Below are 22286 nucleotides of genomic sequence, written 5' to 3'. Positions count from 1 at the left end.
ATAGATAAAAACACTGCCGATTTTTTAACTTATACAACTACATTTATTAATCCAATCATAGTCTTAGTTTCTTTTTCTTTTTTTTTTAGACTAGATTGTTTTGTCTCCAATATACAAGCTTAACCCAAGCCTTTGTCCCGATCTCTCCCAACAGACAGTGGTGTCAAACAGTTCGGGTACCAATTGCAGCTAAAGTTTCACTCATGCTAATATTAACTGAAATTCTAAGAAAAGGAATTTTGATGGTAAAATATGCATCAAAAAGAAGATTAGTGGTATTCTAAATATTTTTAAGAATGCCTGGTATTCTAGAAAGCCTGCGAAAACGTGCCAATTTTGACAAAAGGGGACTGAACCCCGCCTAAAAAGGGGATTGTTTTTGAAAAAAATACATCATCGCCTTTAGAATATCAGACAAATAAAATATCGCCACGGATCATGTCTATTTCTTTGTTTGCTTAATTTTCAGGAGTGATCATATGGAAAAACTACTCCTACAATAACGAAAGTTGAATCCTTGAAAAGGAAATTTAACTAGCGCCCCTCTTGAGTTTGAAAACAGATTACACACTGCACAATTGCCTTTTCTCCCATTTTACGGTGCAAAAGCAATGTTGGCCCTAAGACGGCCCGAATGCTATAAGCGACTACTTAGAAAAAGCTAATCGACTTAGAATCATGCAAAAACGGCTTACTGGTTCACAAAGCTACAATACCGCTCGATGATTTACGATCTTCCCCCCTCCACTCTGAAAAATATTTTCGGGTATTTTCAGGGATTGAAATCCTTGATTCAGCTAAGAAAGGACCGAAAGCTTTTTCCTGTATGTGGTCTATGACGTTATTAAACTGATCACCATAATATTTCAAAGGCAGTGTCTTAACGACCAAAACGTCAATTATTTTGGTTATTCCTAATGGGAAATATGCACTTGGGCCACTAAGGAAAGGGATGAGGCCGGGAGGGAGTATTTCTTTTCATATTGATGGGCTTTTTTCACGACATACTCGTATTAACGAATTAGAAGCTACAAACTTATCGAGATCAGAAATTGTCTCAATTGCCGCCATTTCAGAAAAGCTATATAACTGCACCCTTCATTTTACTGTAAAAGTATACTAATATTAAGAAAAAATTCAAAACTGGCACGAAACAATTCAGGAACCAGTTCTGTGCATGTGCAACCTCTTAATTTTTCGGCTAGTTCCTATGAACTAGCATTTCTCAAATGATTTGCTCATTCTTTGCTTTTAATATTTGTCATTCCCGCCATAGTTGCAGCAGTAGCGGTAACTACAACCAAGTAAAGAACGAACCACATATCCAAAATTAAAAACCTATTTTTCAGAGTATCCCCATAGGCAGTTTAAAAACAGTCATAGGGGGTGTACTATTGGAGCTACTAACCTCCTCAGACGTTATAACGCACATCTGGGTCTTGCGCGATACTATATTACATCTGTATGGTATAGTACGAATGATTGTTATGTAATCGCGGATTGTTTGTTTACTTGTGCAAATGTTTTCTTAGGTTGTTACATAATACGACTTGTTAGATTTCAAAGCCCGTTAGTCAAGATACACAAGTAGACATTACATCATAGTTTATTTTTGATTTTATAAAAACCTACAATGACCAGGGAAATCCCTCAGGGCCCTCCCAAGTAGGGACTTAGTCCAAATTGATCATAGCCCATTCAAATATGTTTCTTATGTAATGTTTTTCTTCAATGTTAATAAGAGACACACGAATGTTCCGTTGTTTGTAAGAATAAAAGGCAAGGCGTTTCTTGATCCTGTATTGATGTTTCAAAAACAAAGATGATCCGTTGTACAATGGTTTGTTTAAGCAATACTATAGTACACTTGTATGTTATGTGATGGTATATTACGCATGATTATTATGGTACAGTACATCTGTATTATTCTTGCGTGATATGTTCAGAATGACGCAATCTCGTATGACTTGTTAGATATCAGGGATCCGTAGGGACACCCGTTTGCAAATGAAGGCTAGAAGTAAAGAATTTCTTAGACTACGAAGCTTTCCCATTTACAAAAAATTAAGGAAAAAAATGGTTATAGTTTCAACAAAACAGTGAACAGAAATGAAAACAAAACATCATTTTAACCAAAAAATCCTAATATTTCGGTCCCACGTCTGGAAGCCTTTCTCAACGGAAAAAAAAACAGCGAAAAGAACAAAAAAAAGGTGTTTTGAAAAAAAAAACACAAAAACGACAACATGGAACGAAAAGAAATAAGTAAGTACACCTCACATCATAAACAAACTTCCAGCACTAATGTTACAAAGTAAGAACAAAACTAAAGCGAATGTCTATACAGAGACCATGGGTCACTCTCCTTCCAACTTTCCCTATATAAATGAAAAGCTATTAAAAGTGAAGACTATATTTACTTGAAGAAACATAAAAAGGTCGTTAAAATCCAGGTCCATCACCCCTAACTAAATCTCACAGGTTCATAAACAAATTCATGAATTATAAATTAAGTGGATTTTTTTTTGTTAGCTAGTTTAGCTGTTGTCCGCCAATTTTTCCAGCTTTGAACTCATTTTGACTTTTCTTCGCAAGGTTGTCATTTGTTCCGGGAAAATTATGTAAATCAATACTGGCTTACGATTTTGCCTGCTCCTTAATTAGATTATTTTAAATTGACTTTATTCTAAAATTCCCTTCATCTCTATTAATACTAACACCACCATAGGTAATCTTTTTTTATTTCTATAATTTTTCTGAAACTTTGCGAAAGTCCTACAGAAGTATATACGTGTATAGTAATTTGTGTTTTATCAAATAAGATAGTATAAATATTTAATCAAATAAGATAAGATGTGGTGAGGAAAGTCAAAAATATGTTCTTCAACAGCTGATTCAAACGTTTCCAGTTTTGGTTATTTTTTAGCGAGCAATCTATGGTATTTTTGTATTGCTTTGGCCCTATTTTTTAAATTCTGCTGTGTTCTTCCTACATAAAATTACCACAATAGCATGGAAATTTTGTATACTCCCCTTGTATCTTTCTTAGAACCTTGTCTTTTCCATTATTTAGCAAAGTGCTTAGAGTTTGTCCTGATTTAAATGCTGTTTTTACACTCGGGCTACCGAGAAATCTATGGCATTTTTATGTTGCTGTAGCCTGTTTTCTAAATTCTGCTGCGGGCTTCCTACGCAAAATTTACCACAAGAGCGTGGAACAAGATTGGGCTACCGAGCAATTTATGGCATTTTTGTGTTGCTGTAGTCTATTTTCTAAATTCTGCTGCGGGCTTCCTACGTAAAATTTTCTACAAGAGCGTGGATTTTTTTTTCGTTCTTTTCGGGTTTTTTTTTCGTTGAGAAAGGCTTCCGGACGTGAGACTGAAATAATAGGATTTTTTTATTAAAGTTTTGTTTTGTTTTTATTTTTTGCTCACTGCTTCGTTGAAATCAGAACCCGTTTTTTTTTTATTAATTTTTCGTAAATGGAAAAGCAGCGTGGTTTAAGAAATTATTTACGTCTAGCCTAAGGGTGGCAAAAGACCAATTCAATTTTATTATTTTTCAATTTAGTATATATTATAAACATATACAAATATAGAAGTTCGTTAGGTAAGTTAATTTGTAAGTTACGTATATTTATTGCTAGTAAAAACGTTCGTAAATAAAATTAAAAGCACCAGTGGCCTTTTAAAGTAACCAAAAAAATTGGAGGACAACTAGGCCCCCTCCCACGCCCCTTTTTTTCAAAATCGTCTGATCAAAACTTTGAGAAAACCATTTAGCCAAAAAATTAACATTGATATGTAAATGTCGTTTTAATTATTCATGTATGGTGAGCCAAAATTAAAACATGTATTAAGTCAAAAACATTCAGAAATTAAATAAAAAAAGTTTTTCAACCGAAAGTCAGGAGCAACAACAAAAGGTAAAGTGAACAGAAATTATTACGTATATGAGGAGTTTTGTCCCCTCCTCGATTCCTCGTTCTTTATGCTAAAGTATTTTGGGTAGTTTCAAAAGAGCTGTTTATTCTAATTAAAAAGTTTTTGTGATTCAGGGGACATTCTTAACAAAATTTGGACTTTACTGTAAAGAGCGAGGTGTTAACAAGGGGGCAAACCCCCTTATATACGTAATAGTATATACGTATATACGTAATAATCTATATATATCTATATATATAAAAATAAGTTGTCTGTCTGTGTGTCTGTCTGTCTGTCAGGTGTCGTCATGGTTCTGTGTCGACTGACGTCATGAAGTTAGTTGTCGTCATTTTTGCTATGACGGTGACGTCATTAACGGTATTTAAGACATTTGTTCACGGAAAAATGTTTAATTGTAAAATGACTGAAGAACCAACAATGGCAACAGCCGAGGAAGCTGCTCAAAGAGTTTATGCCAAAAAACTTGCTGCTGATAGAGAAAGTAAGAAAAGAAAGCATTCCGAGGAATCACAAGAACAGCAAGAAAACAGGCTTGCAGCTGATAGAGAAAGTAAGAAAAGAAAGGGTGCCGGGGAATCACAAGAACAGCAAGAAAACAGGCTTGCGGCTAAAGAACGCAAAACCGCGCAGTTAGATGAAAATCCACCTGGACAGCGAGAGTCAAAACATATCAAAACTGAAAATGATAGCGATGATGATTGGGTTTGGGATTTTGACTTGGATAAGGTCATCAATGCCTACCAGATTTAAGTTAAAAAAACAAAGGTTCGTCGATATGTACTTCATAGTGACGCTGAAAAATAAAGAAGAAAAAGAAAACTGAAAAAAGAAAAAAGGTAAAAAACTAAAAAAAAAACTAAAAAAAAAAAACACTCAAAGAGAAATTACAGACCGAGACACAAATGACGACCGAGACAGAGGGAATATAAGTGACGACCACTAACCTCAAAGAGAAATTACAGACTGGGACACCCGGACACAAATCACGACCGGGACACAGGGAATATAAATGACGACCGGGACACAGGGACACAACTACAACGGGGACGCCGGGGGCACAGGCGGGATATATAAATGACGACTGGGACACAGGGATTGTTCGAATAGAAATTACAGACCGGGACACCGGGACACAAATGACGACCGGGACACCGGGACACAGGGAATATAAATAACGACCGGGACACTCAAAGAGAAATTACAAACTGGGACACCGGGACACAAATGACGACCGGGACACAGGGAATATAAATGACGACCGGGACACAGGGACACATCATTAGAATAATGAGTTATAGATCTGAATACGGATTGTTTTTCCCATGGACAATTATATGTTGCATGTTCAAGAGTCAGTAAACCTGGCAATCTATTTATATGCACAGACAATGGGACAGCGAAGAATGTTGTATATTCGCATGTTTTACGTAGTTAAAAACATATATTTATATCTATCTCTATTCACAGGTGGGACACAGGGACACAACTACAATGGCGCGTAACTAATATGGCGCGTAATGACTTACGCGCGCGGGGGGGCTTGGGGGGGCGCGAAGCGCCCCACCAACTAGGTGTTGGGGTGGCGCGAAGCGCCACCCCAACAGCTAGTATATATATAAATAAGTTGTCTGTGTGTCGAGTGACGTCATGTTTGTGTGTCGACTGACGTCATGTTTGTTGACTGACGAAATTACAGACCGGGACATCGGGACACAAATGACGACCGGGACACCGGGACATAGGGAATATAAATGACGACCGGGACACTCAAAGAGAAAGCGACCGAGACACAAGGAATGTTCGATTAGCAATCACCATCAACAAAGCACCGGGACAAAAATGACGACCGGGACACAGGGAATATAAATGACGACCGCGACACTCAAAGAAAAATTACAGACTGGGACACCGGGACACAAATGACGACCGGGACACAGGGAAACAACAACAACGGGGACACCGTGGGGCACAGGGGGATATATAAATGACGACGGTGACATAGGGAATGTTCGATTAGCAATCACCATCAACAAAGCTCAAGGGCAATAATTAGAATACTGAGGTATAGATCTGAATACAGATTGTTGTTCCCATGGACAATTATATCTATTTATATGCACAGACAATGGGACAGCCAAGAAAGTTGTATATTCGCAAGTTTTACGTAGTATAATATATATATATATATATATATATATATATATATATATATATATATATATATACATATATTCACAGGTGGGACATAGGGACACAACTACAATAGCGCGTAACTAATATGGCGCGCAACGACTTACGCGCGCGGGGGGGCTTAGGGGGTGCGAAGCGCCCCCACCAGCTAGTTGTTGGGGTGGCGCGAAGTGCCACCCCAATAGCTAGTACGTGTATATATACGTATAATATATACGTAACAATACGAACATAGAAGTTAGTTACATTAGTTAATTTGTAAGTTATGTACATTTATTATTAATAAAAACGTTCGTAAATAAAGTTAAAAGTTCAAGTGACCTTTTTAAGTAACCAAAAAAAAACTAGGTCTCCTCCCCCGCCCCTTTTTCCTAAAAATCCAATCAAAATTTGAGATAATCATTTAGCCAAAAAGAGTAAAATTAAAACGTAAACTTTGTTTTAATTATTCATGTATGGTGATCGCAAATCGAAACCTGCATTAATGCAAAAACGTTAAGAAATTAAATGACAAAAACAAGTTTCTTTAATTGAAAGTAAGGAGCGACATTAAAACTTAAAATGAACAGTTTGGCTCGTTCTCACAACTCTACTTTTTAAAACAAAAAAAGTTCGCGTAAAGAGCAGGGCGTTGAGGAGGGGACAGCCCCTTTCATATACGGAATAATTTCTGTTCATTTTAAGTTTTAATGTCGGTCCTTACTGTCAGTTTTAAAAAGAAACTTTTTTTATTTAATCACTAAAGGAATATCCTTTAAAGTTTATTTGAAAATTTAGTCAATTCTAATCGAGTTCAAAAGTGTTTGATAATTTTTTGCTTTAGTTGAAATTTACGACACGCTTAATTGCATTGATCTACATTCTAGTTTTAATCACTGGAAGTCAGAATTTGTTCTTGGTCCCACTATTCTTATTAGACGATATTCAAAACCGTTAAATTTAACTTACTCTATCCTATTGGGCTACTTTATCGATTTGCATTGTTTCTTAGAGCGAAAATTCCTGGACACTTCAGATTAAAATTTTACTTCGTTCAGAAGAAAAGAATTTATTGGCCATTTTTGGGGGCTACGTTTCAGGTGAACCCTTCTTTGTGAGTTGGAGCCCCCTTGGCCCAAGGAATTTCAAAAACAGGTTTCAACCCAATCAAAAATATTTTTTAAGGCCGCGTGGCCTAATGGATAAGGCGTCGGACTTCGGATCCGAAGATTGCAGGTTCGAGTCCTGCCGTGGTCGTTTTATCAAGTTTTTGTCCTGTCCATTTTTATGGAGCCCGAGCCCCAATGTAGTTATTTTCATGTATTAGGGTTCCTCGGGCCAGGAAGCTTCAAGTCATTCAGGAAAAGTATTTGGCTATTCTTTGGGCAACCAAAATGTATCTTTCTATTTCTTCTTGTCAATTATATCCTCTTTCTTAAACAGGAAGGGTGTGCGTAAGCACAGGATGGCTGGCCCCCAACCCCCCATTGCATTTCCTGGCTGAAGGGCCAAGAAACAGAGACCAGCACCGCCGGTACGGACTGTAAAGTCTAATGCCGTATCCTTTACCTTATTTTTTTTATATCCTCTTTCCCAGAGACCTGAAGGTATTGATCTCATCGAAGGACGTGTTTTTAGTCTTTTTCAAGCCCCATTTTCGGGAGGACCATCCTCACAAACAATTTTTTTTTACATTGGGCTCCTCTTGGCGAAGAAACTTGCAGATATAAGTATCAAACTGATCAGAAACCACAAAGTTTTTCACTAAATTTCTGAGCCCCTAAGCACCACTCCCTACAAGCAGAAAGGAGTGATCCCCCTAGCTTTGAAAGTTTCAAGCAAATAAAAAATTGCCCTTTTGAGCTACGTTTTCCCGGAACCCTGGCTTCTAAACTTTGTATTTTTCTTAGTTTGGAGTCTGCTTGGCCAGAGACTTGCGGTTTTAAATTTAAAGTCTTTTAGAAAAAATGGTCCTTGGGCCCTTTTTACAACCCCGTCAGGAGAACCATGTCTTTTTTTTACGAATTGGTGTCCCCTTGATATGAGATCTTTCAGATACAAAAGTCAAGCCAATAGAAAAAAAATTATAGCCCTTGATATTTAGGGCCCTTACCACCAAAAAAAAATCTTCTGTGCATGAGGAACCACTGAGCCAAGGAGAATACGGGTCTTAGTCTCAAGTCCTCAAGGGAAAAAAGGTTTTGGATACATTTTTGGCCTATTTTTAGGGGAACTAATTTTTTCTCTCTCTCTCTTTTCCTGTGCAATAAAGATATAAGTTTTGAGCCAGTAAGATAAAAATATATTTGGCTCTGTTTTTTTTTTTTTTTTTTTTTTTTTAGTGAAGAGGGTCCCAAATTTTTACATCAGGCCCACCTTGGCTCAGGAGCTTGTGGATGTAAGTTTCAAAAGGATCAGGGACACCAATTTCTTTCCCTATTTTAAGGCCTACACCCACCCTTTTCCTTTCCAATAAGAACATTTCTGGCCCTTGATTCTCAGGGCCCACGCATCCAAACAAAATTATTTTCGATCAAGAGAGACCAATAGGCCAAGGAGCTTACGGGTACTAAATTTTAAGTTGTTAAGAGAAAAAGATGTTGGATTAATTTGTTGTCCATTCCTAGAGGAACAAATATTTTTTCTCCTTTCTAGTGCATCGGGCTCCCTGACCAAAGGACTTAGGTATATAGATTTTAGGCCAGTCAGAAGAATCTTGGCCCTCTGTATTTTTTGGGGGGATTGTTGTCCTAGATTTTACATTAGGCTCCCGTTGGCTCAGGGGCTTAAGGCTGTAAGTTTCAAACGGATCAGGGACGCCAACTTTTTTGCCTATTTCAAGACCCCCTTCTTCCTTCTAACAAAATGTTTAGTTCGTTTAGCAGAGGCAACAATTCCTAAGAATTTCAAGCAAATCAAAGAGCCATTGGTCAACACCATTTTATAGTGCTATATTTGGGGGCCATGGTCGTAATTAAATGAAAATTTTCTTTTTTTTGTGCCCATTTTCAGATAGCCCAATTTTCTTTTCAACTTTTTCTTATGGGCTCCCCTCGGCTTAAGGACTTAAGGATATAAGTTACTGGCCAATAAGTAAGTGACTTTTCTCGGGCCTATTTTAGAGGGTCCACATGTCCAATTTAAAATTGATTTTGAACATTAGAGTGCGATTGACTCAGGGATTTTCAGTTTCAAGTTTAAAATCGTCCTTTTTTTACCCTTTTCTGGCTTGCTATCAATGAAAAACGTTTTTTTCTATTTGTCCTTTTGTATTTGGGTCCGCTTAGCAGAAGCACTGGAGGATAAAAGTGCAACGCCCATCTAGAAAAGTTTGGCCCAGTTTTGGGGCCCAAACCCTCAAACAATTTTTTCTTTTAAGTTAGGATCCTTTGCCCTAAAAGTTGCGGCTACAAGTTTCTAGCCCTTGATCGAGAATGAACAGTGTTTTGCCCATTTCGGGGCCGCCTGATATCTCACCACCCAATTAAAAAAAAAGATGTATTCTCCTCTTGGCCCTAAAATCTATCCCTGAAATTACTTAGGAAAGTCTGTAACATTGCCTCCAATAAGCTTATCCCTTGTGTAAGGTTTTAAATCCTCCTTAAACCTTTTCTGAAGAAGGGGAGTCATTTAGTAGGAAGGAGGTGGAAGCGTTCATCCCCCCAAAATTTCCCCCATCCTCCATGTATTTTCATTGAAAAAAAATACAACGGAGTTGCCTACCTCCCAAGATTTTGACAGGTACATTTTTGCCACCCCTCCCTCTTCCCTACACTTCTGTGAATTCACATCACTGCCCTTAAGTAGCATTGCAATTTTTTCAATGCAACGAAATTTCAAAGGGTTTGAAGTAGAATTTTATTCTACTATATAATAGATATAGTATTTTTACTGTTATAGGAGGAGGAGACCTGTAGACCCATTGAAACGAAGATTTAGCAACACTATGCTTCTGCTTTTGCTCATTTCAGGGACCAGCTAATTGTAAATCCAATAATTTTGAAAGTTTAGCTAGCATCCAAAACTAAACGCTATTTAGAATTACTTGTAATTTGCCAAGGTTCAATAAACTAAAGAACTTAATATAAATCCTTAGCTGCAAAAAAAAAAAACATAAGAAATTTCAAATTGAACGACAACACAATATCCTGATATTCTTGAACTCAAACCACGCCCAGGCAACATAGGATTTAATAAAGTGAAAAACAAATTAATAAAGATTACGTGCGTTGTTTAATCTATAGCCGAAACCTGTGCATGGTTAGATTTGACTGTAACGCTATGAAAGATCCTAAAAAAGCATGCCTTGCTGTCAGTCAGCCAAAAACAATTCTCACGTACCAGACAGCAAAACTGAATCAACAGAAAAACAGGATTATACCATTTTGTCATTGCAGGCACATACGGCTGGGGGCTCGTAGCCAATGTATCTGCTCCAAAATTTCCCTTTTTTTATTATTTTTCATTTTATAGGTAGAACCATCATATAATTTTCCCGTTATATATTTCACCATCTCTAATATAGAAGAAAGGGGGAGGGGTTTTAACTCCCATAAAAATATTCCCCTGGCTGTGCCAATTACAAAAAGATCATCAAGGTTACACAAATATCGTCATATTCCACTATTTAAACTCATACAACCCAGCAAAATAAATACTTGGTGTTTATTTACCCCTTTTCTCCTTGAAGGATAAAAAATAACAGAACCCTTCAGAAAACTCAAACTCTACAAAGCATAACCAGGAGACGCTTAATCCTTAAACAATCGAAATGGCACGAAATTCCATAGTAATATTATAATGCTTGTTTTACACTGCACAATTCACCAGAAATCAAACAATACCCATCTAAAAATCCTAATTTGCTTTATCTTTTTAAAATATAATTTAAAAACAAAGATTAAACTAGATTTTTTTGCATATTATTGATGATAACAATTAATTAAAAGTTGCCTTATACTAAATTCCTCGAATGAAAATCTATTGGGAAGTAATGTCGGGAATTTGAAAGCTGTAACTTTTCTAGTCTTTCTAATTCAAATAATAGCTATTGACCTTGGCTTAGTGACCGAGTCCCAAAGGGTTTCGATAGCCTGGAATGCCTTAACTTAATTTCCAAAGGCGAGCGTGAAGATACTGAAGATTGAAAAATACTTATGAAAGACGTTTCCTTGATCACAGGGATCTTTTGATCTTAAAATTGAATTAGACTCAGAGCAGAGCGTGCCACCGGCTCAAGGAAATTAGATCAAGGACTTAGACATAGCTTCGTGAAAAATAAACAGCAAAAGAACACTATCCTATCTCAACTCTTTAATTTTCTGGAGTTAAAACTCTTTCTTAAGAATTTCTTAAGAATTTCTTAATTAAAATTCTTAAGAATTTTATAAATATATATATATATATATATATACATATATATATATATATATATATATATATATATATATATATATATACTAGCTGTTGGGGTGGCGCTCCGCGCCACCCCAACACCTAGTTGGTGGGGACGCTTCGCGCCCCCCGAGCCCCCCTTCGCGCGTAAGTCGTTACGCGCCATATTAGTTACGCGCCATTGTAGTTCTGTCCCTGTGTCCCACCTACTTATAAATAGATTATCAGGTTTACCGACTCTTGAACATGCAACATATAATTGCCCATGGAAAAAACAATCCGTATTCAGATCTATACCTTATTATTCTAATGATTGCCCTTGAGCTTTGTTGATGGTGATTGCTAATCAAACATTCCCTACGTCCCCATCGTCATTTATATATCCCCCCTGTGCCCCCGGCGTCCCCGTTGTAGTTGTGTCCCTGTGTCCCAGTCGTCAATTATAATCGACAAACATGACGTCAGTCAACACACAAACATGACGTCAGTCGACACACACGTCCCAGCCGTCATTTGTGTCCCGGTGTTCCAGTCTGTAATTTCTCTTTGAGTGTCCCGGTCGTCATTTATATTCCCTGCGTCCCGGTCTGACCTTTTTTAGTTTTTTTTCTTCTTTTGTATTAATGCTAAGGCCAAGGTTCGAACCTGGAACCTCTCGGACCTAAAACCTTGAACATAACGCTTTACCAACTCAGCTACTTCGGCTTGAATACATTTACCTTTTTTATTTTATTTTTTTTTCTTTTTTTTTTTTCTTTCTCTCCTTTATTTTTCAGTTTTTTTTCTTTTTCAGTTTTTATTTTTTTAGTTTTTTTTTAGTTTTTTTATTAGTTTTTAGTTTTTTCTTTTTAGTTTTTTTGTTGTTTTTACCTTTTTTTAGTTTTTTTAGTTTTTTCTTTTTTAATTTTTTACCTTTTTTTATTTTTTTTAGCTATTTTAGTTTTTTTAGTAGTTTCTTTTTAGTTTTTTTTGTAGTTTTTACCTTTTTTAGTTTTTTTTCTTCTTTTGTATTCAAGGTTCGAACCTGGAACCTCTCGGACCTAAAACCTGAAACATAACGCTCTACCAACTCAGCTACTTCAGCTTGTATACATTCGTTTTTGAATTGGTATATGATGAAATAATTTAGACGTAATATGCGGACAGACAGACAAACAACTTATTTTTATATATATATAGATTTTTTTTTTCGTTTTCTTTTTCCCCTTTATTTTTCAGTTCTTTTCCTTTTTTTAGTTTTTTTTTTTCAGTTTACATACAGCTCAATCCTTATAATGACGTCACTCGACAGACAGACAGACAACTTATTTATATATATATAGATGTTTTCTTTTTTTTTCTTTTATTTTTCAGTTTTTTTTCCTTTTTTTAGTTTTTTTTCTTTTTCAGTTTAAATACAGCTCAATCCTTATAATGACGTCACTCGACAGTCAGACAGACAGATAGACAGACAGACAACTTATCTATCTATATATATATATATATATATATATATATATAACCTAGTTGGTGGGGGCGCTTCGCGCCCCCCAAGCCCCCCCGCGCGCGTAAGTCGTTACGCGCCATATTAGTTACGCGCCATTGTAGTTGTGTCCCTATGTCCCACCTGTGAATATAGATAGATATATATACATATGTTTTTAACTACGTAAAACTTGCAAATATACAACATTCTTTGCTGTCCCATTGTCTGTGCATATAAATAGATTGTCAGGTTTACCGACTCTTGAACATGCAACATATAATGGTCCATGGGAAAACAATCCGTATTCAGATCTATACCTCATGATTCTAATGATTGCCCTTGAGCTTTGTTGATGGTGATTGCTAATCGACCATTCCCTGTGTCGCCATCCTCATTTATATATCCCCCTGTGCCCCCCGGCGTCCCCGTTGTAGCTGTGTCCCTGTGTCCCGGTCGTCATTTATATTCCCTGTGTCCCGGTCGTCATTTGTGTCCCGGTGTCCCAGTCTGTGATTTCTCTTTGAGTGTCCCGGGCGTCATTTATATTCCTTGTGTCCCGGTGTCCCGGTCGTCATTTGTGTCCCGGTGTCCCGGTCGTCATTTGTGTCCCGGTGTCCCGGTCTGTATATACATTCGTTTTTGAATTGGTCTTTTTTTAAGTTTTTAGTTTTTTACCTTTTTTTAGTTTTTTTAGTTATACCTCATGATTCTAATGATTGTCCTTGAGCTTTGTTGATGGTGATTGCTAATCGAACATTCCCTGTGTCCCCGTCGTCATTTATATATCCCCCTGTGCCCCCGGCGTCCCCGTTGTAGTTGTGTCCCTGTGTCCCCGGTCGTCATTTGTGTCCCTGTGCTTTGTTGATGGTGATTGCTAATCGAACATTCCTTGTGTCCCGGTCGCTTTCTCTTTGAGTGTCCCGGTCGTCATTTATATTCCCTATGTGCCGGTGTCCCGGTTGTCATTTGTGTCCCGATGTCCGGGTCTGTTATTTCGTCAGTCAAAAACATGACGTCAGTCGACACACAAACATGACGTCACTCGACAGACACACACACACACAGACAACTTATTTTTATATATATAGATAGATAGATAAGTTGTCTGTGTGTGTGTGTGTCGTCACAACTACAACGGGGACGCCGGGGGCACAGGCGGGATATATAAATGACGACCGGGACACAGGGATTGTTCGAATAGAAATTACAGACCGGGACACCGGGGAACAAATGACGACCGGGACACAGGGAATATAAATGACGACCGGGACACTCAAAGAGAAATTACAAACTGGGACACCGGGACACAAATGACGACCGGGACACAGGGAATATAAATGACGACCGGGACACAAGGACACATCATTAGAATAGTGAGGTATAGATCTGAATACGGATTGTTTTTCCCATGGACAATTATATGTTGCATGTTCAAGAGTCAGTAAACCTGACAATCTATTTATATGACACAGGGACACAACTACAATGGCGCGTAACTAATATGGCGCGTAACGACTTACGCGCGCGGGAGGACTTAGGGCCCACCAACTATGTGTTGGGGGTGCGCGAAGCGCCACCCCAACAGCTAGTTTTATATATATATTAAATAAAAAACAAGTTTTTTGAAATGAAAGTAAGGAGCGACATTAAAACTTAAAACGAACAGAAATTACTCCGTATATGAAAGGGGCTTTTCCTTCTCAACGCCCCGCTCTTTACACTAAAGTTTTTATTGTTTTAAAAAGTAGAGTTGCGAGAAAGAATCAAACTTTAGCGCAAGGAGCGGGGTGTCGAGGTGTCCTTAAATTTTTTCTATAGGGCTCTCTGATACGCTGAATGCGATGGTGTGATTTTCGTTAAGATTGTATGACTTTTAGGGGGTGTTTCCCCCTATTTTTTGAAATGGGGCAAATTTTCTCAGGCTCGTAACTTTTGATGACAAAGACTAAATTTGATGAAACTTATATATTTATAATCAGCGTAAAAATCCAATTCTTTTGATATATCTTTTAGTATCAAAATTCCGTTTTTTAGAGTTTCGTTTAATTTTGAGCCGGGTCGCTCCTTACTACAGTTCGTTACCACGAACTGTTTGATAAATATCCAAAGTAATATTTGAAAATTGAACGCAACCAGTCATATAATGTAAGTAGGAAGGCCCAAAAAAGGAAACACTGCAGCTATTACAAATGATGATACCATATTTTGACAAGGGATCAAAATAATTCAAAAACCTTAAAAAAGAAAACCAAAAATTGAAGCTTAGTACATATCGTTGTTAGAAATCAGACTTGCTTCAACAATCAAATTTCTTTGAAAAGTAACAGAATGAAAAGACATTAAATTGCGTAAAGAACAACAAACCGATAATTGCAAGGGATTATAGCAATTCAAAAACCTTAAAAAAGAAAACCAAAACTTAAAATCTTAGCAGACATCGTTGTTAGAAATCGACTTGCTTTAATAATCAAATATCTTTGAAAACACAGGAGTATGAAAAAAAAACAACAGTGAATTGTCTAAAGTTGTTAGAATACAAGCGAGAATGATAATCCATATATATATATATATATATATATATATATATATATATATATATATATATATATATATATATATATATATATATATATATATATATATATATATATATATATATATATATATATATATATATATATATATATATATATATATATATACATATATATATATATATATATATATATATATATATTTATTTATATATATATATATATATATATATATATATATATATATATATATATATATATATATATATATATATATATATATATATATATATATATATATATATATATATATATATATTTCTTTAAACAATTAGAAAATAATTAAAAAAGTGCCTTTGCTCGTATACACGTGAACACTTCTTCTTATAGCCATCAAGCAATCAATCGACTAAATATTAATTACTTTGATTTGATTAAGCTCAATTTTGGTGCTGTAAGTATAATTTTTTTTTCTGAAGTAATAATTTCTGAACTACTATAGTCGTATGCAAAAAAAAAAATCTTTTCAGCTCCTATAAGGAGTCTCTTCGTAATTCGTTAAACAACGATCTAACCTTGAAGGGAAAGAATGGCATCTTTACCGCTAAATTCGGACTGATATTAATAGGTTTCTCCCCTACGCCCTATTTTTAGAACCATGTCCAAAACTAAAAGAATCATTTTAGTTTTATGAATTTCTTTAAAATACAGTTGCGTGTCTAGGAAGAGAGGTAAAAACATTCCTTTTAAACGCGGGTAATTTATTTTTGTGTCTTTATCAGTAATATTCCTACAAATCCGAAAAGGAAACAATATTTAGAAGATTTTTTCTAAAAAGACCTAAAATAGGGTAGAACTGATTATGATTTAGCGATGTTGATGATGTTGTTTGTGGTACAAAAAAGAATAAAAAAACAAATGCAATAATTTACTAATTAATTACTTGATACGTCTATGAATCTTTTTACAGGAAGAATTAGTGTTATTAATTAGAATATAGGAGGAAATGCCTAGAAACATTGACAGCTGGTAGTAATATAGTCGTGATTGTGACAACATTGCCTGATAAGCACTTTCATTTGAATTTCAGCTTAAATTGAGATACTATTCACACTTTATCATGAAGACTTTGGATTTTTTTTTTCAATGCTAACTAATATTTAATGTTCTTTTTTATTTCCAAAAGAAACTTATATTAGATCCAAGGCTAAGAGTGTTCAAGAACAGGCACTAGGGAGTCTTTTTTTTTCATAAGAGCAAATTCTGGAGTACTATCCTTGTCTGAGCAGTGGCAAAGGGTGTCAGACCAAATGGAAGAGAATAACAAATGGACCAAATCAGACCAAGGGATAATCTTGAAACTTCAGCATGACAAATTAAAGCTCCTTTTGTGCATACTTGGCCAAAATATTTCTCAGTGAAAATAGAGGGTTTTAATTTTCAAAGGAATATCCATTTTTCAAACCATTTAAAGCATTTGTGTGCATAAAACAACCAATTAGTTTTATCTTCCAAAATCATTTAATTTTTTTCAAGATGTGCCGAACCATCTTCAAGGTCAGTGAAAGAATTCGTTGGAAATTAAACCTTGAGCCATTGATAATAAAGATACTTATGTCGCATTGAAAGCGAAATTCTATTAATTCGATGACCAGTTTTAAAATTTAGAATCCTTTTGTAATATTTTTGCTTTTTCTTTGTCAATTTAAAGCTTAAAGAGCATAAGCAGAACAGGACAAAAGAAATCAGCTATGGCTTAAGAGGAAAGAAGTCACCTAAATTATTTCTGGTTTTAATTTAGTTTTGGTCTCATCCATTTTACTCATTTAGATCTTGAATTCTGAAATATAGCTTGCAGGAAGTTTATACATTTGCATTTCAAATTTGGAATTTTAACACATTTGTTAAAGAGCCCCAAGAATAGATTCAAGTTAATCAGTGTAAGAAGATGGAAACTTTTGATGTCACTGAGGAATCTGTATTTCTTGTAAAATGCTTTTTAGTTTTGGGAAAGAGCGTGCCTCATTTGCCGGCTTTTATTCCAACAGGAATTCTAACAAATACTCCCTATTTTTCCAACTACCTCCAACCTGATGAGTTAGAACTTGTTTGATAGTTGCAATAAGGGGGTTTGGCAGCATTCAAGAAGAAGTTCTTTTTCTATACTCGCTACTTCACACTACCACAATATAGGCTGAACTTAAAATGTTTCTGTGTATTCATAAACCAAGTTTTAATTCGAGCACTGCTTAAGTTATTTAAGTTGCTTGTAATTATCATTCTCATCATGCCAGGACATTAGCTTTACCCAATGAAGTCAGCCTACGCTGAAGTTAGCCTAAACTTCACTTCACTAAACTTCAGAAGTTAGCGTGCAGTTCTAAACTGAAAGTAAGGGATTCAATTTTAAATACTTAACTTTAGAGGGTTACAAAACGTATTTTTATTCCTGGATTTAGTTCATTTTGACACTGGGTCCTATCATTAATTCTTTTAATCTTCTAATTCCTTATTTAGATTTAAAAATACACAATCAGTTATTTTGTCCTTTATATTAGAATTTATCAAGAGCCAAGCAATAACTTCGCTTATAATAAAGAGCCATAAGACTTCAATAGTTTATTTTTTTATTATTTGTATTTTTTCCCAGAGGCACTTCATATTTTTATGATCCCAGGGCAAGTGTTATAAGTTCTGTCCCGGGTAAGTTCATGTTGTTATGGAAGGGGTAGTTGTATAAACTTCAAAGGTGGCTCAAATAATTGGAAATTAAAATTTATAGTAAATGTAATAGTAATATCAAGAAAGAAGCGATCAAAAAAGGGGTTTTCAAGGCCAAATGACTATACTGAAAAAACACACAAATCGAATATTTCAAGAGGACAGCTGCCTCTCTTCTTCAGCGCGAACAACAAATATATTTAAGGAGATTAAAAAAAGACAAAGAAAAAACTAAAAGCAAATGTGTAAAGCCAATGTGAAAAAAGGCATAAAAAAACAAAAAATCAAAAGATTAATAAAAGTCAAAAGTAATCAGATTGCAATTAGCCCCACCATGCCCTTTTCTACCAAGATGCATCCTATCAAATTTTTAAGGTGACAATTTTTGTTGAAAATGGACCAAAGATCATATATCAAAACCTTCTGGGTCTGTTTTTTAAGAGTCAAATGTGATCAAAAGGCAACTAGCCACCCTCTCCCACTCCCTCTTCCCCAAAGATATCCGCTCAAAATTTCTAAATAGCTATTTTGTTCAAAACAATCCAAATGCCAAATAACTATCCTTCCCAGGTTGAACCCCCTCCCAGCCTTTGGAAAAAGAGCTCTGAGTTATGCAAACTGCTTATTGTTCCCTTTATACTTGAATTTACTGATTTACGGGGTAACTTTGAAATAAAGGAAAGGGGCTACAAGTTATGCAAGTTTACTATTTTTACTTGGATACTTTGTTTACTTTAATATTTTCTTCACTTTGATACTTTCTTTATTTTGATTCTGTTTTACTTCGATATTGTGACTTTGATTTTAGTTTTGATACTTTGATGAAACTTTGATATTGAAAAAATAATTTCATTTTAAAATAGGGAATTCTGAAAAACTTGAAACTTTAGTCATCAAAAATAAACAGAAATTATTAAAAAAAAAACTTTCCGAAAAAACAGTTTCTCAAAGAAAAGTAAAGGTTATAATAAACTTAAGATTACGAGAAATAAACACTAAAAATAATTCAAACTCAAAAAGACCAGAAATTACTGTTAAAGAACAAATGACGCCCAAAACGAACTGAAATTAAATAAACAATAATAGCAAACAAACATGCAACAGGCGCCATATAAATTGTACCATATAAAGGCACCAAAGGTACGAGTAAAACTGAAATTGGATATGCAAGTCAACCTTCAAACAAACAAATAATCTTTCACTATTAAAGAATAAGTAAAACCCAAAACGAACAGAAATTAAATAAACAATCAGAGCAAACAAACATCAACAGGTTAAAAAAAAACATGAATGAATAAATCTCATAACTAGTAAAACTTAAATTGAACCTGCAACTCAAGCTTAAAACGAACAAAAATCACCTCAAACAAGAATTTTGTTAGTGACCCCTTCCCAAACAGTAAAACTTGTAAAGCCTATTGCGTAGTTGGCGCTTTATTTAAAACTATATGTGTCTTGGACAGTTTTGGAAAGAACTGATAAAATTAAAATTAATATTTTATATATAATTATATTAGTTGCCGAGAGCTCATCACCTCAGATTTTATTTCATTGCAATTTTTATTTATTTTCAATTTTGTAACAAGTACAAAAGTAAATATGTTTAACATAATTCGTTTTAGCAAATCATCAAATACACAGGCTTTAGACTTCTACAGTTAGGGAAACGGAGAGTAGCCATTCCCTTGTTTGAAGTGAAAACTATATGTGTCTTGAACAGTCTTGGAAAGAACTAGTAAACTTAAACAGAATATTTGATATAAAATGATGCTAATTGATAAAAGCTCATCATTTTCATTTTATTTTCAATGTTGTAATAGGTACAAAATAAAATATTTGTAATGTAATCCGTTTTCTGTAGAGCGCTAATGACCCAATAGGCTTCATACTCTTACCGTTATGGAAGGGGATGGTAGCCAAACTCTTGTCTTAATTGTTTTTTTCCTTTAAGCTTGATTTGCAGTTTCAATTTAATATTTACTCGTCTTAAGATTTATCTGTTCATTTATGTTTGTACCTATTGTATGTTTGTTTGATGTGATTGCTCATTTAATTTCTGTTCGTTGCGGGATATATTTATTCTTTGATAATTTTCGTTCATTTTAAACTTGATTTGTGTAATTAAATTAAATTTTACTCGTTTTTGAGATTTGTCTATTCATTTATATGGTACCTGTTGTATTTTTTTGCTATGATTTTTTTTTGCTCGTTTTGGGTCTCATTTCTTCTTTAATTGTACTTTCTGGAAGTTTCAAGTTTGAATTATATAGAAGTTTATTTCTGCTGATCTGAAGTGTAAAATTGCATTTACTTTTGCTTGAAAACCTCTTGTTCGGGAAGTTTTTTTGTAATAATTGTTCAGAAAAGGCGTATATTTTTATATTGTAATATGGTAAGGAATGCTACCCTCTAAAAGGTCGGGATTCCTTACTCTAGAGCAAGAATTAAAGAAAACTTTTCCTTAAGGTTAATTTATGTTCCCTGTATTCTTGTAAGAAAAGATTTCGAAAGTATAATCTCAATAAGACAAACAATAGAAGACCCATCATTTATTCTTGTTCGTCGAACCGAGAGATCCCTCGAAAATTTGACATTGTTGAAGGTGGGACACCATAATTGCTAGTCTCCGTTGACAGTGGAGCTTGCATTTCAAGCAGCGAACTTATTCAGCCCATTTTCTCCCTTTTTGAATTTAACCTGCTACCTTCAATTCACAGGCTGTGGTGCGTTCTAAACGAGGGTAACTAAGTGGAAACTTGAACCTTAGAAAGGGAGGCTGGTGACAGGAAGTAGAGACAAAAGAAAGGTTTTATTTGACAGCCCTAGATTGAACAAAAAGCAGTGTCAACACATTGTCTTAATGTGAAGTTAAAAAATGTTTTCCAAAATTTCTTGAATAAAACCGGAAGAAGAAATTCTGAGATATTAAAGATAATTGGGTTGCCCACTATATTTGTAATTTGCAATTTAAAACCTATACACGATGAAAAGTTTTGTATATATTCTGTGGTTCAAATTCAAACTATTATATCCAGTTTTTCTTATTTTCTTGGTTAGATTTACTACAGTCACGAAATAGTAATTTGGATATCCGTATATTTTTGTGTGTTAATTGATCATGATTGGCAAACGGGAGAAAATAATTGAAAAGGCTTATTTATTGCCATCCGAAAGAAAATAATATTTTCTACTTATTTACCTGCTTAGTTTTTTTTATTTTAAGGGGGAACCTGCGGCTCCTACTAGAACATTTTTTCTGGAAACACCAATAAATTAAGAAAACTCCCATTAATCACACATAAAAGTAACTCGAAATATAATTTTGCCCACCTGAGAAATCGCCACTCTCTCTAAGAAGTTTACTTGCTCCCTGAGAGTCTTCTTTTGGTAGGCTATTTTAATCCAAATTTAAAGTTCACGTTAAACAATAAAAGTCTCTTGCACCGCAGCAAAATCGTGACTACTGCCATTCTGGGCCACAAAACAGCGATGTAGCCCGATTTTGGTCAAATTTTATATAGCAAAATTGATAAGATTTAAAAATTGGTTTAGAAACATTAAGTTTGTACTTAAATAGCCTCATAATTTCAAATACAACACCTCTGCATTGAGGCAGATTCTTCCCTAAACATATATGCAGTCTATGCAAACCGAACGGTTAGCAAAACTCACAGTTGAACATATAATCTATATGCAGACTATCTATTTGTGAAGACCACTGTGGAAGTTTTTGTGGAAGAAGAGACGGTTGAAACCTCTTAAGTATTTTTTTTTTATTGAGCCAAAATTGTCAAACTTTTGTGAAAGGTCCATTAGATCAGTAAAAAGGGATTTACTTCCAGGTCTGTCTACATTTCGAGGTGCATAGGCTATTTGGATTAAACGTGCAATATAGATGTTAAAGAGGTTTTAAGTTTTATTGTAGAAAAAATTACATTTATATGCTTACTTTTACAAAGGATATGGGAATGAGGGTTATCCCCTAGGATCTAAAAAATCGCTCATGGCATTCCAGATGATTCCAAGAAAAAATTTTCAAGTTTTGCTTTTTCAGGG

General features: G+C 35.0%; 1 protein-coding gene and 1 non-coding gene across 3 annotated transcripts in view; one reads left to right on the top strand and one right to left on the bottom strand.

Annotated features, from left to right (window-relative positions):
- The window catches only part of LOC136038049 (lachesin-like), a 114175-nt gene that overhangs the window by 15202 nt on the left and 76687 nt on the right, over positions 1 to 22286 (bottom strand). The gene's annotated exons all lie outside the window — the stretch shown is intronic.
- Positions 7301 to 7373, top strand: Trnar-ucg (transfer RNA arginine (anticodon UCG)). Its single transcript has one exon. It is a non-coding gene; the product is annotated as a tRNA-Arg (tRNA).

The sequence above is a fragment of the Artemia franciscana genome, chromosome 17 (genome assembly GCF_032884065.1).
Source record: "Artemia franciscana chromosome 17, ASM3288406v1, whole genome shotgun sequence".
In the NCBI taxonomy this organism is placed as follows: domain Eukaryota; kingdom Metazoa; phylum Arthropoda; class Branchiopoda; order Anostraca; family Artemiidae; genus Artemia; species Artemia franciscana.
This window is presented reverse-complemented; position numbering and strand designations above follow the sequence as displayed.